This window comes from Urocitellus parryii, unplaced genomic scaffold (assembly GCF_045843805.1).
Source record: "Urocitellus parryii isolate mUroPar1 unplaced genomic scaffold, mUroPar1.hap1 Scaffold_59, whole genome shotgun sequence".
Classification (NCBI taxonomy): domain Eukaryota; kingdom Metazoa; phylum Chordata; class Mammalia; order Rodentia; family Sciuridae; genus Urocitellus; species Urocitellus parryii.
Genome location: NW_027554094.1, coordinates 149,916 through 166,603, shown reverse-complemented (window position 1 = coordinate 166,603; position 16,688 = coordinate 149,916).

Genomic DNA, 16,688 nt, shown 5'->3' with positions numbered 1-16,688 from the left:
AGAGGGTGAAACTTGAGGACTTTGAAATATGACCAAGAGGACAAGTATGGGCAGCACAGTTTGGCCAGAGGGAATAGCATATGTCATCAGTTTATTTGAGAGTCACTTAGGCCAATGCTTTCATGGACTAATAATAGTGTTAGTACTTTATTAATAAAATAAAATTTGACTCCCATGCAGCAATGCAGACTGGGGCACAAATGCTAATGGATGTGGATTTACTGCAGTATTTTCAACAGAACACTCATTATACTGGATTTTAAGAGATATTATAGGAAAGCAAATTCTCTTATAAAAATATTTTGCAAATACTAGATTTAACAAAACTAAATAGCTCTCTGAAATACAGTATCACCTAGCATTCTTCACATGTGAATAGTCTGTGCAAATCACTAAGAAGAGAAATTTAGTGTTTCCAAACATATTGGATCTTGGAATTTTTCTCTCCACAACTCTTCCAGAAAGAATGTTCTGGAGAACAGACTTTTACAGGACAATGGAACTAAGCCAATTGTTTGTTTATGATTTAATTTTATGTGTAGCCTCTTTGAGGACCATGTGATTCTCAAAAAAAAAAAAAACAAAAAAACAAAAAACAGATCTAGTAGCCCTTCCTTCAACTTTTCTCAAGAAGTTGCCAGAGTCATCATTTGTTCTGTGACTGAGCAGAGATGTCAGAGGCCAGATGGCATTTCCCCCACAAGATGCTCAGCCTAGCTCTGTTATTAGTTTGCCACAACTGCCATAAAAAAGCACTACAGACTTAGTGGCTTAAACAACTGAATTTGGTTTTTCACAGTCTGGAAGAGGCCAGAATTCTAAGACCAAGATATCAGCAGGGTTGGGTTCTTCAGAAGTCTCTCCCTCCTTGGCATGTCTTCTCCTTGCAGTTTCACACAGACTTCTCCTTGAATGTCTGTGTCCTCATCTTTACTAGGAAACACACCAGTCATATTAGATTAGGAGCCACCTTGAAGACCTCATTAAATCAATTACCCTTTTTAAGGACTTATCTCCAAATTTAGTTATATTATGAGACACTGGGAATTAGAAATTCAATATATGGATGGGAGATGGGGATGGTAAGTCACAATTCATCCCATGACTCTGGTTTTCAGGTTTGCAGAACTCCAAACCCAAGATCTCTAATTACCCAAAGGAGAGGATGGGTGATCCACCTGCCTGATGTTCTAGCAGAGACAACCTAACAACCCTCCAGCATTTGCCAGCTTACAATTCGGCTGTGAATTCAGGTAGCTATTTGGTTTCCAGTGAACATTTTCATGGATAGTCAACAGCCACCACACTAGATGGCAACTTTGTGAGGTCAAGAACTGAGTCTGCCTTGTTCATTTTTGTATCTCTGTTTTTAGTGTAGGATGTGGTACATAAAGAGCTGAATGAATATTGATTTGAATAAAATGGCTACAGTTTTGTTTTTTTCTTTAACCATCCTTCTCTTTTGTGTTTGATTAATATTGGTCAGCTTCTTCGAGTTACCACATGGATAATTATGAAACTAGTAAGTGGAAAAATGTATAAAAATAAAATGAAAACAAAAAACAGGCTTTTTTTTTTTGCATTTGTCTGAGGCAAAGAGTAGAGACTGACATGTTCTTTGCCTTTTCCACTGATGATTGGCAGCACTAAGATTCACTTCCTTACAATGCCTGATATGAATGTTCAAGTTTATCTGGCTTTAAGTTCTGAACATTCACTAATGCTTTGATGCACTAAGACACAGGTCTCACTGGAAAGACTTTTATTAAGTGGACAGCTAGGGTGTCACAGGCAGGATATTTGCACAGTACATTAATTTAGAGAGGAAAAAGTTTCTGTGTAACTTAACCAGACTGAACAGCTATTTCCACTTTTCCTGAATAAAGTATTTTCATGTTTTATCACACTAGTTTGCAACTGCAAAAGCTTCACCCAGTTTTTAAGAGTGGCTATGAACTGTCAGGATACATTATTTGAAATGAAGCCTGACAGCTCCAGGCTTGAAAGTAAAATACATTTTATTGTTTAAAAGCATTTCTCCACCACCTCAATTTTATCCCCCCTCCCAAACCCCACCCACCCACCCACACACAAGCACCCCTCACTAGCTTGGAGAGAGACTCATCACAAACACTCTGAAACGGTTTAATCCTCATCAAATAACACCACAAGAAGGACAATCCTAAAGATGGGTTTTCTTTTCTTATTCCAAAAATGAATCCTAAAAATGAGGACAGAAGGCTGGTGTTGTAGCTCAGAGACAGAGTTCTCTGCCTAGTATGCATAGGGCCCTGGATTCCATCTCTAGTATTGGGAGAAACAAACAAAACAAAACAAAACAAAACAAAACAAACAAAAATGATGAAGAAGAAGAAAGAAATGAGGACAGAGTTAGTCCTGTGCCTATGAGAGAAGCAGGTACCAATAAGTCCATATTCATGCAATAAAATTGGAAGGAAAAATACTTTCTAGTTAATATCCTGAGGATCATTATCTCTAAAGCTGCTTGTACCCTGCACTACATGTATTTCTGTCTTCGTGTCTGGAATTTCCTCAAAGCATCTAATACGATGGCCCATCGAACACAGCACATTAAACCCATTCCCTGTACCACACACACTCAAGAGATTCTTGGGTCTTTGAAGCAATCTCTATCTGGTCCTAAATTCTGGCATTTCTGGCTCTTCACAGAATATTGTGTGCCAGAAAAGAATTTTTCTAGAATCTCTAACCTTACCTTGAAGTTTACATGAACCATCAATTATCCATCACATGTTCTAAAGACTGTTATTCTGGGAACACCAGAGGGTGGGAGTTCTCTTCATTTTGACCAATGAACATACCTCTCCTCTAGAAATTCACAGCCACTTTCTTCTTACCACGGTGTCACCATAACTGAAGAAAGACAGAATTCTGTTCAGAGCATATATTACAGAAAAGAAAGGACTGGTAAAAAAATGAACTCACAAATGAACATCTTTTGTTGTTAATGGTATTCTATAATGGAAGCCTAATCTCCTATGTATATTATCATCTGGCAAACTAGTTACACATTTAATAAGGTTTTTCTGTATAAATTATAAATGAAATAAACAATTCTGTTACCATGGTGTGCAATGAATACACCACATGTTATATGTAAATATATTAGTCATTTGCCTTTTGTTTATGTGTTGCTGAAATCCATTTTCTTTATGGTGTATGTTCTATTCCCTATGGGTTACAACCAAAGTCATTTCAACCATACACATATCAGCCTTTAAAGTGGAATTATGTTGTTATTGTCCTTTTCCTGCCCAGTTTTAATAACACCTGCTTTTGTGCCAGTTTCATTTACTGCTGAAAATTGTAATTCAACAGAGAACAACAACAAAAAACCACAAAAATCCCAACCACCCTAACAGCAAATGTGACTCCAGAAAGGAGCTGTGTGATATATTGATACAATACAGAAAACATATTGAAACAATTTTTATTCTCATTATTTTCCCCCCAAATTAAATATCCCCCATAAAGCACTTTTACATATTCTGCATGTCAGTCCCTCTGCTCTCAACTAAACACAAACCCTTGGCTTTTAATGAGATAATTTTTTAAAAACCAGAACCAACAACTCAGCCTTTCAAGAGGTGGCATTTTTATTTTAAGCAGAGAAGCATAAATGCATGAAGGATGCAAATGTGGACTCTCTCAATGGCTCACCACAGTGTGACAGCTATGGACAGGATCAAGACAAAAGCGGGTGGCTGCTCCAAGAAAATGATGGCTTCAGCATCTCCAGCCCAATCAATAATCTGGCATGTTGAGGTCAATCACTGCGTGGCCATATTCACTTCCAGCCAGTCAAAAGATTATGAGTTTGACACCCAGAGGTTATTTCTTTCTGCTGTGGATTCTGGAGAGAGTCTGTGTGTATCTCTTCCGAACCAAATCGAGAGAGCCTAACTATTTATAACAATGGAAACAGGGACAGAGAATTTCAGAGAGATTCCATGTTTGTTAGGACTGATACCACACAATTGCTCCAGGCTGAGTGATTCTTCTGAATCGGTTGCTAAGCTAATTTTGCATTTCGTCCATTCAAAATGTTAAACTGTTTTGAAGCCCCTACTATGTTTTCAGCCTTGGCCTCAGGATCTGGGGATACAAAGAGAATGCATTTCTTATGGTCACCAAGGGGTGAATCTGGAATATTCCCCCAAAGTGTCAATGCTCTCCATTTTCCCTAACCATTGCATTCCATTCTCCTAAGTCCCCCTCCCCATGAACCCTTGACAAATTTCCTGCATAAACCTGAAAAGATTGTTCCTGGGACAAAGAGAAGAGAGACAGCAGAAAAATCATTATTTTAGATTATGTATGGTTAATTGTATCCTGATCTGGCCAAAGAGATGGTGATAAGTAGGTTCCGGAAAGCATCTAAAAGCTTTATGAACTGCTAAAAGGGCAATAGAATTAACCAAGGGAGCTATTTCTGACTGACATGCTTGTTCCATGTCTGTGGCCCACAGTCTGTGAGGAATTCAGCTGCCCGATCTCGACACTCACATAAGTGCTCATGGGAAACTGTGGTAAGGACAGATCCACAGGAGTACCTGGAATGGGGCTCTTGCTGTCTGATATTTCACCAGTCATGTTTTACTGTTTCTCCTGGATGGCATGCCAGAGAGTATAATAAATCTCAGTTTGTTTATATTCTGAGTCTGTATTTGCACTTTGGTGATTATATTTGAATTCATGCAAGATCCTTTTTTTTTTTTTAAGAACTCAAGCATAATCTTCTCATTAATCCTGTCCTGTTTGTCTGTTATTAATAGGCCACTGTACAATGTATTCTGCTGCAAAACTCCAGCAGGCATGACTAATTCAGATAATTAATTTACTAGAACATTAACACCATCAAATGAGCCTGCCAAACCGGTAAATTTAAAGTAAATTAAACTTAATTTGCAGGTTATTGCAATTAAGTCTGCCTTGTCTTTCTGAGGGATTTCAACATCCTCAGTATTTAAGAGGCAATCATAATGCATGCAAGTGGGCGGGCTTTTTGGCTAATTAACACAAGAGTCTAATCTGCTTTTCAATTAGGGTGGATGTTTATAATGTGCTGGTGACAGTGTTTCGATTCAGTGCAGCCTAACAGGAGTGCATGGCATAATTATAGCTGAAAAGAAAAGCTCATGCTGGGCCTTTTTAGGGGTTAATGAGACATTGGCAGCTTCCAGCTGAGGAGATCAAGCAAGTTTAGTGTAGCTTCAAGAGGAAACCACCCATAGGGGTTTCCTTTGAAGTGTCAAAAGGTCCCCTTGTTCTGGGTGGCTTATGTTTCATTTGTCTGAGTGGCATATCAAAAATTGATGAGCTGCCAGCAGTAGTCCCTATGACATTAAATGACCAATTGTGTGTCTAATAGTTTCATCCTTAAATAAATTTGGATGATGAGAACAACGGTAAGGAGAGTCAAGGTTCTGAAAATAATGAGAAGGGCCAGACATCTGCATGGCTTTTATAGGGCACAGACAAATGCAGCTGCAGTGAACCATAAAGGCACGCCCACCTACTTCACTCAGGGCTATTAGCTGGAAGCTGGGGGGAGACAAAGATGCATTGTACCTGTGCCCTCTGCTGATCCACAGTGGCTCAGAAAAGCATTTGAGGTGGCCTTCATTGGTGTTCTTTTTAAAACCTGTAACTATATGGGAAAGGAGTCTCTAGCTGAAGCCTCAGAAGATGAAGTGTCTATGGAGCTGGTACAGAATTCGTCTTTGAAACACTCTCAATTAAGCCACCTGTACACCAGGCCTGAGGGTGAAAGGAAATAGCCAGTCACATCATAAGATAGTGCCTATATAAAGAGTAAGGAAAGAAATATTATCTCCTTCATGCCTGCAAGAAAACACTAACATGGGATGGTGTGAGTCTAAATTTGGAGCTGAGCTGAGAGGTGTACTTGTGTAGAAGCCTCTTCAAGTACCTATTCAGTCTAGTTCACATGATTGCCTTAATTGCACTTTCTGGTTTTAGATGCTCAGTGGTTATAGAATGAGGAAAAGAGAATTGACAAACAAGTAGCTGCCTCAGGGATGATGACCATAATTTCTGATGTGCCCCAAAATTATCTGGGTACATGTATCTGAGTTAGAACAACCAATGTTACACTCTCAAAACATTTAGGAGAGCAAATGAAAAGGAAAGACATTAAAAAACCTGTACAAAAATAAATACTCTCACCACTGCAGTGTTACATGTTTTCTTTTAAGAATACTAAATTATATATGATTATAAAGAGCATTACAAAGATGGCCTGGCATTCATGTCACATGCATTAAGTAAGTTACTGCCATGTAAAAACAATATCATGTCACAGATGTGAATTAGCAGGCAATCAAATAAATTATTCTAGTTACTTTTGGAAAGATGGATCTAATTATACAAATGAACTATAAAATCTCTAAAACTTATATTGTTATATAGCTAGACATAGCCAAAGATAGTCATGATGTATTAAAATCAGATGCTCCTGCATTTTAACTGGTTACTCTTTGAGTAGATCGTATGGGTCCAACACAGCACAATGAGCTTAAGGCAATGAACAAAAGAGAGATTATTCTCATACTCATGGAGCTTGCAAATAAACAGAAAACTCTCACTTGTTGGTAAGTGTAATGTGACAATAAAATGGGACAGTATAATAGAGTGACTCTAGGGCTACTTTAAACTAGGTGTTAAAGAAGCTTTTGCAAGGAGGTGACATTTAAGTTGAGACCAAAATGGCATGGAAACATTTCAAGGAAGACATGACCTATTTTGTAGTTTCAAAAGATCACTTTGGCTGCTGTCTAGAGAGTCACAGAGGCAGGGTGCAGCTGTATGAGGAGGGGAGAAATGAAGCTATGCTTCCCCCTTTAGCTTCTAATGTCCTCCAGCAGTTACATGCAACTAGGCTTCTGGATTCAAACTGTGAGTTAGACGTAGGTTTGATAAATCTTTTTGTACATGACATTGAAACTTTGAGTAAATTATTAGACATTTAAGTGGCAATGCCAAGTTTGAAGGTAGATGCTTAGCCTGGACATTAATGGAGACCCTAGAACTACAGTTGTATGACAGGGAGGCATGATCATGCAGCTCGTGTTCAAAAACATGGACTGGCTGATTATCCCCAGTGGAGAGTACCATAGAGCAAAGAGGGAGTCCCAAATCAAGTTACCTAGTATAGGAGACACCAGCAAAGGTGACAGAAGCTGAATGGCCACTGAGGTAGGAAAAAAAGCAACATGAATATGAAGGAGGGTGACACTGGAAACAGAAGAAAATGTTTTGAGAAAAAAGAAAGCAGCCAGCTGTGTTGAATGCTAATGAGATATTGAACCAGATGAAAAGAGACAAATGTCCATTGGATTTAGCATCATGGAGGTCAATTGTGACCTTGCCAAAAGCCATTCTCATGATGTGTGGTACCAGAAGAAAGCCTGGCTGGGGAGAGAATGAGAAATGAGGAGTGGATGGTAGTGTCACTAGGAAGTTCAGCTGTAATTAACAAAAGAAATGCATGATGCCAGGAGTGGGGACGTAAGATTCAAGAAAATTTTTTTAAATATGGAAGAGCATATGGGCACACCTTAATAACAACAATCCAGGAAAGAGGAAAAGATTAATCACAGAAGGGAAGTGAAAAAAGCCGTTGGGACCCTGAACACAGGGAAGACTTAGCCTTTGGTGGGAGCTGAAACCCTTGAGAACCAAAGGAGAATCAGCGTATGAGGAGAGATTCAGAAAAGGGGCCAGAAAGAGAGGAGGCTTGTGAGAAATAATTACTCAAGGCCCGAAAACAACAAATAATAAATTAGATCCAATTCATTATTTAATTGCCAATGTGTTTTTATAAGGTTTTATATATAAACTAAAGAAAAAATTTGACACAAAACAATTTCCCATAGCCCACAGAATAATACAGTACTCCAACAGTGAAGGGAACAGGTAAGTTTATTTATCTATGGAAACCCCCAAATGATACTTTAAAAGAAGGAATATATTGGCCTCTAGGGACTTAGATCCAGGGTGCATTTAGAGGAAGTTCATTTGTACTGGGTCTGATCAAGTTACCTAGGGCCTCTGATTTGCATTTAGTAACCACCATTCGACTCTCTACTTTTATAACCTCAACTTTTCAGATTTCACAAGTAAGTGAGAACATGTAGTATCTGTTTCTGTGTACCTGGCTTATTTCACTTAACATAATATTCTCTAGGTCTATCTATTCTGTAACAAATGACAGGCTTTTCTACTTTTTAAAGTCTGATAGTATTCCATGATGTGCATAAACAATGAATAGATCTTAAATGTATTCATCCACTGATGAATACTTAGCTTGTATCTTTTTCTTGAACATAAGAGTACAAACATCCCTCCAATGTACTAATTTCAATTCCTTTGGATGTATATCCAAGAGTGGAATTGCTTGATCTTACGATAATTATACTTTTAGTCTTTAAAGGAACTTCCATACTATGTTCCAAAATGGCTGTACTAATTTACAATACCACCAACGATGTTCAAGCATTCCCTTTTTCCACATCCTCACCAACACTTATCTTTCATCTTTTTGATAGTAGCCATTCTAACAGATGTGAGTTGATATTTTATTGCGCTTTTAATTTGCATCTCTCTGATGATAAGGGGAAAATGCCAGAATCTCTTATCTGTTGACTATATGTCTTCTTTTGAGAAATGTTTATTCAGATTCTTTGTCAATTGTTTATCAGATGTACAGTTTGCAAATATTTTCTCCCAATCTCAAGGTTGTCTCTTGACTTTATTGTTTAAATATGCAGAAGCTTTTCAGCTTGATGTAATTTTTTGCTTTCATTGCCTGAATAGCATATTAAAATTTATATACTGCTAGCATCTACAGCAGATTATTGGCTCTTCAAAACCACATAAATTACTTAATATTACTAATCTAGTTGATAAATTAATAAGTTGAATTCAGACCAGTAAAATGATTTGCCCTGAGACAGAGCTACAGACAGCAGAGTAAAGATTGTTACTCTGGACTTAAACTTCAGATCCCAGATTGTTCTACTCTGTGCTATCAACAGTTAGATGAAAAGTCTTTCACACTTCTAAGCCTGGATGTGTAAGAAATCATCAAAGTTCCCAGCTGCCTTTTCATAAATCTGACAAGGTGCTACTCATTCGAAATCATGTGGAGTAGAAAGAAAGAAATGAGAACAGAGTGTAAAATTAAAAGCCTGAATTTCCTGTAGAAAGTTCTCATTACCTATGAGTTAGTGTGGCCCCAATTATACCATAGTAACTAATAACCCCATAGAATCCGTGGTTTAAAACATCCAAGTCTGATGCTCACTCATGAGATGGCTTATGAGCAATTACTCATTTGGGGTCCACATTGCCTCTCAACCCAGGTATCCACAAGCATAAAAAGAGGGAAAGAAGAACCCAGTGATCCACAAGCTGTCTGCATCCCTAAGTTAGCATCTTCTGAGACTGTCCCTCTAACCAATAGCACCATTGCCCCACCAGGTGCCTGAACTCCAAATCTGGACTCCTTTCTGAACCCATTTTTCCAGCATCCTTCCCAGCCCCTTACTAACAAATCACTTAGTCCAGACTTTCCTTTGTCATGGCTCTGTCTATAGTGTCTTCATTTGAGGTATAGCACCCTAAGGTCAGCATAGCGATTACATGAGAGTGTATACCACAAACCCCATTTGAGAAAAAAATTTTTGACTTCATACAAGACATGTTTTATTTCAGAAAGGCAGCAGAAAGGAAACAGCCCGTGGAATCAGAAGCTCTAGGTTTCTGTTACCTGTAATACACTGCAGTCCACTTAATTCTACAAGCATGAATTTCTGTATCTATAAAATGGGGATGATAGAATCCTTACCCACAGGATTATAATGAGAATTAAATGTTCTAGGTGTTGAAGTGCTTTGTAAGTTATAAAATCCTATACACATGGTAGGAATTATCATTATTAATATTAATGAAAGCCAGGCAGTAATAACCTTGAAGCAATTAGCAGCTGTTAATATACTAAATTGGATTTACTTGTCCTAATGAACTATAGAATGGCTTTATTTAAAGGGTGAAGGCAATCGTTAATTTATTCAAACATCCATTAAGCACATATTATATGGCAGTTGCTATGCTAGGTGCAATAGATTCTGCAAGCCAAAAAAGATGGTTTCTGTCCTCTTGGATACTAATAGTAGTGATGCAAAAACAAAGCTGGGTTATAAAGCAAAATTAGAAAAAAATCAAAGTACTGTGAGATTTCCTATTTAAATAGGAAAAGATTACCTGGTACAGAAAGCATCAAGAATGATTTAGCAGAGGTGGTAGGATTTGAGCTCAACAATTAAGAAAGAGTAAGGTTTGAATGAGTGAGAAGTGTAATTGTGTGATAGAAACACGACCAATATCTCAGTATAGATAACATCTCTACTCCCTGATATCTTTGTGACCCCACACAATGACTTAGATTCTGAACTGTAGGAGTATGGTGAGGAATTAGAAGGGAAACGTGGACCCGATGCTTCTCAAATGATAGCGTGCACGTACAACATGGAGTATGTGCTGCAATGCAGATTTTGATTTTACAGAGCTGGAGTGAGGCCAGAGATTGGGATTTTCTCATGAGCTCCCAGATGTATTAATACAGTTGACTCATGGACTACATGCAGGATGGAAGTCACTTTTTGACAGTGCCCAGAACACACTAGTGCCTGCTCAACAACTATTCTCATTCATCCAGTTATCCCCCAACTGTTGGATGGTATAAGGCAAAATCTAAGAGGTACAAATGTAGGACCTACTCACCAAATATTGCCTGGATTTCTCTTATCTGAATATATTTCCTAAACATGAACAACTCATAATTCTTAATAACTGACAGAGATAAAATGAACTTTTAACATGAAGGTAAATATTTTTATACAGCAATCAACACTATTTATTACTGAACCAAAAGCTTGGTTTTTTAATTAATAGCCATATAATCATTTGAAACTCTGGTTCAACATCAGAGTGCTTTTTTCTTTTTAATTCAGAAGAAAAGTGAAAAATAGCAAAGTACATTCCTTAGTCAGATTCTTGTTTGTAGCAACTTTAATTAGGCCCCATATATTTTTATACTCATATAACATCTTTCATTATAATTCTCACCTAACATATAAATATGCTTCAAACATAGACTCTTTCTTCTTTCTCAGTGCTGCTTCTGAACTTTGTACATGTATTCTTGTATAATCCCATATTGATATATATTTTCCAACTCTTTCAAATAGTAAGAGTCAACTGACTGATTAAGACAGCATTGCTTTCCTAGCTAGATGACATCCCACATAGACTTGGACAATTTGTCCAACTTTATTTGAGGTATCTCAAACTGAGATTTAATCACTTGCTAAAAACTGAGATTTATATATTAAGAAAGAGAAAGCAATATAGTAAAATAGCACCTGTATAAAAGATGAAATTCTATGTCCATGACTGGAGCAACAAAATGACTTCAAGAATCCTTGAGACAGTAGTGTTTGGTCAGATCAGTCAGCAAAATGTACACATGACAATTCCATCCATCCAAATCCAGGATTAATAGTCCTGGCCATCGCAGTATCTGCACATAGACTTTGCCTATCATTTTGGTCCAATGTGACAGCTGCAATAAGATCTCCGAGCCATCCTTCCCATTAGACACAGGCCAAGATCATGCACAGTTCACTAGGGTATACAATCAGTTACCTTCTTCAAGTTTCAGTTTCAAAACATACATAACACCTTTCCTCTGCAGGCCCTAAATTAATTTTTTAAATGTAATAATGACTTGCATAGAACGTACTGTATGTATATGATGATGAAGACAATAATAATATATTAATAATTATATTAATATATAATATGTACCTGGAAGACAGAAATTTATATAGTTCCCCCCCTTCTAGATAACCTAGAAAATAAATTCATAAAATATGCATGGGGAGAGGACAAATGATTATGATATTCATGATGGTAATAATAACAAATAACCTGGGGTTTGAAAATATTTATTTTACTGTTTATATCTACCTTTGTTTTTATGAAATAAAGATTTTAAAACTAAAAGAGCAATTTTTTAAAAAAAGAGAGAGAAGTCTGCAATCTCTGGTGTATGCTTTAGTAGTTTTCTTTATTTTTCTTTCTTAAAAGCACAAAGGATTCTTCTGGAATACAAATGACCATAAATTCCAGCCTACAAGTGCATGACTAATCTAACTGCAGGCAGAAGAGGATCATTTGCTAATGCTCTCACTAGAATTCTGTACTAAACGAATTGCTCAGAGAGCAATTGATGCCCCTAGAAAACTTTGAAAAATGTTCTAGTTAGAAACAACTTTGTCCATATCATATATTTTCTGTTTTTATCTCCATCATTTTTATTCTTCAGGACATTCGGATGAAATTTTCATCTCTTTTGCTTGAGGGTTCATGTGCTCCTGCTTATTTCTTACCTGAAATCATGAGCTCATTGTGACAGTATAAGATGCCAAATTGGGTGTCACAGAAATCACAATGCAGAATCCCTACCCCCAGCCAGAACTTAATACAAAAAAAAGAAAGAAAAATGAAAGAAAGAAAGGCCAGTCAGTAATTTGTCTTCAGAACATGAAACTCATTACTTATAAATTATTGTTAATTATATATTGAGATAAATATAGAATGATCATTTCTACAACCCTTGGAAATAGACAAGCTCTTAAAAATTTATTGGTGTCCTTAAGATTGGATGATATAAAACAGTAAATCACTGTGCATATGTGCAGCCTTTGGAGGTCCTCAAAAAAAGTACCATCGAATTACAAATACTGAACTGCTGGCCCTGGGAATGGCAGCAGCTCCACTCCACATCTCCTGTCTTTCGAGGGGGGGGGGATGCCTGTATACAACATAGAACAACTGCTGACCAGTCACAGTGAACTTCCCGATTGCTGCCTTCCACTCTGACTCACCCACCAGTCTGCCCAGAAACTTCAAAGTAAAGCCTCTAATACTATTAGGTCTCCCAATATCCTTATCCAACTCCAGTCCAAAAGAGTCAAAAATAATAAATATAATTGAAGTGCAGGATGAATTTGAATATTGGGCTAAACTAGGGTGAATCTGTAGATTGTAAATTTGAGTTGATTTCAACAGTACATTTGGAATACGTTAACATGGAAGCCATGTTAACATAATTACCATTGACCAATATACTAGCATCATAAGATACTTTAGAAAAGATCTACATAATATATATTCAAGATCCTTCCTTCTTTCACTATAAAGTTTTATTTCCCATTGACTAGATTTTTTTGGAAATTCTTTGCCAAGAAATGTAGATCTATTTCAATTGCCTTGTAACATCACTTTCTAGACATTTTATTTTAAACATGGAATAGCAAAATAAAAGTAAGCTGGGTAAGGATAATTGAAGTTAACAGGACATTTGAAGGTCAAGGAGAATCTCTGTTACAACCCAGTTTCAAAAACCACCATAGGTCAACACTCTACAGGTATATATTAATGGTTTTTCATATCAGAATAATATGCATATATCAAAATACAGCATGGGACATGGTCCTCTCTACAAAGGTTATTAATCTACTTGGGAAAATAACAGCAGTATACTATAAATATCTGAGAAATACAAAATATTATTCAAAATATACTGAGTGGAATGGTGGATGCATAAGAATTGCTGTTAACAGTAAGAATCTAACATATGTAAAGTAAATTTGGAAAACCAGGAACTTTGGAGTCAGACAGGACTAAGCTCGAATATCAGCTCAATTACTAGCTACATAATATTGAGAAATATACCCAAGCTCTAATCTAACCCTGGTTTCCACATCTCTGAAATGGTGATAATAATTCATAACTCATCATCTCTAGCAATTAGAGAAATGCAAATCAAAACTACTCTAATATTTCATCTCACTCCAGTCAGAATGGCAGCTATTATGAAGACAAACAACAATAAGTGTTGGCGAGGATGTGGGGGCAAAGGTGCACTCATACACTGCTGGTGGGACTGCAAATTGGTGCCACCAATATGGAAGCAGTATGGAGATTTCTTGGAAAATTGGGAATGGAACCACCATTTGACCCAGCTACCCCTCTCCTCAGTCTATACTCAAAGGACTTAAAAACAGCATACTACAGGGACAAAGCCACATCAATGTTTATAGCTATACAATTCACAATAGCTAAGCTGTGGAACCAACCTAGATGCCCTTCAATAGATGAATGGTTAAAAAAAAATGTGGCATATATAAACAATGGAATATTACTAAGTAATAAAAGAGAATAAAATCATGGCATTTGCTGGTAAATGGATGTAGTTAAAGAAGATAATGCTAAGTGAAGTTAGCCAATCCCAAAAAACCAAATGCTGAATGTTTTCTCTGATATAAGGAGGCTGATTCATAGTAGGGTAGGGAGAGGGAGCATGGGAGCAATGGATGAACTCTAGATAGGGCTGAGGGGTTGGAAAGGAAGAGGGGGGCATGGGGTTAGAGATGATAGTGGAATGTGATGGTCATTATTATCCAAATTACAAGTATGAAGACACAAATTGGTGTGAATATACTTTGTATACAACCAGAGATATGAAAAATTGTGCTCTATATGTGTAATAAGAATTGCAATGCATTCCGTTGTCATATATAAATTTTAAAAAATTAAAACACGTTCTAAAAAATTATAACTCAGAGTTGTGAGAACTAAGTCAGATCATATATATGAAGAATCTAGCATAGTTTCTGGCACATAGCAGGAACTTAGTAAATATAGTTTCCCTTATCTTTTACTTCGAGGGATACTGGTACATCAGAGATGCAGGTCCTAAAGTTCACAATCTTGAAATCTAATTAGGAAGATGAGACAATGCCTCTAGAGATGAAAAAAACATAATAGTGAAAAGTGGCAACTAAGCACACAATAGAGTCTATATATAGGGCTAAGATTCCAAGCATTTTTTAAAGACTTGATTAGGGGAGATTTTCCAGGAGAAAATGGTATTTGCATTGAGGAACTGTTTGAGAGAGGAAGTCCAAAGTGAGTTTGGCTATTGTTGGCAAAATGATTTGGCAGGAGTAATCACTCCTAGAGAGTGAGAGAGGTCTAGAGAGAATGGGGCAGGGGGAGGCAAGAAGACCAGATCGAGAAGTTCCATGCTACAGGCAAGGGAAACACTGGAATTTTTTGAACAGGAGAATCACATAATAAAGAAGTGATTTTAAAAATAATCCAACAGTAGGTAACAGACATATTTGTTTTCTCCCAGCTCAACTATAGATTCCTGGATCAAAGAACTGTCCCCTCAACTCTCTGGACTAGTGCAAGTAACATCTTATGATGTTTCTGGCAAATGTTTGTTTCCTGTTCCATTGAATGACTTAAAGGGTTCCATTTCTTTGGCTTTGATTATTACAAAACACATGTTATTTACTATGTATTCACTAGCCCTATTGGTGTGATTTCAATTCAGGCTGTATTTAGACACAAAAACCAGCTCACCAATGAATAGTGTCTGAAATTGTACACTGTGCGTGTTCAATGGTCTTCCACTCTTATCTGATAGTCTACTATTTCTTCACTTTGAATTCTACTCTGAATTGCTAAGATCAAGAGTTTCTAAAGTACTCAAATTCCCAAAGCAAAACATGCTTGCTTTTTCTGAATTCTCTTAAAGCAAATGATGTTTTGCTTAGAGATTTATGCTGCTGGGTGCGTAAAAATCTTTGGTGATATTGGGAGTGATTCATAAATACCTAGGGAAGGCAAAAAACTTTATCTTAAAATAATTTTGAATGAATTTTTTTTAAGTTTCATATTATCTTCTGTCTTTTTATAAACAATTAAATCTGTAGTAACCAAGAAAGACCTTAGGAAATTCTCAAATGCTGTGTCACCTTTGGGGACAAATTCAATAGTGCCTTTCTCAGTAGCTCCTGTTGGAGGCTACTTTTCTCACAGCTGTACTTTGTTCCTAACTGCATACAAACTTAATGTATTACTTTAAAATGGATATAATTATGATATCGACTTTATAGAGTAATTTCAAGGATTAAACAAGATGAAGTGAATAAAGAATTTAGTGCAGTGCCAAGCACATAATAAGCATTCATTCAATGTAAGTACTTATTATTATTATCCAAACAGATTATTCTTTCTTATTGTAGTGATGGCAAGGTGGGTAAGAGTTATGCATTCCTGCTAAGCTAGTCCCAAAGTGGAAGATAAAGCCACATTTTCCTTTGATAGAGAATTATATGGTAATTAAAAGTATTCCAACAAACATTTTTTTAGTTCTTTCTTTGTTGCTGCTCACCAAAGTATGCATGGTGTATCTGAAGATAAATAAGACCTATTTTTGCCCTCTAGAATCCCATAGCCAATTGGGAAACATGCAGAGAAATCCAAAGGAATAAACATTACAAGAGAGTTATATTCAAAGTACCATCAGAGTACAGAGGAGAGAGCAATTAACTCAGTATGGAAGGTTAGAAATGAAAGAAAAGGTGATTATTTAATTGGGTCTTATTAAGAAAATAAAATTGTGTCAAACAGACAATGAAAAGAAAGGGCATTTTAGGCTGGGTAAATATCATATTCAGGGAATTAAAATGTGAGAAAAATGT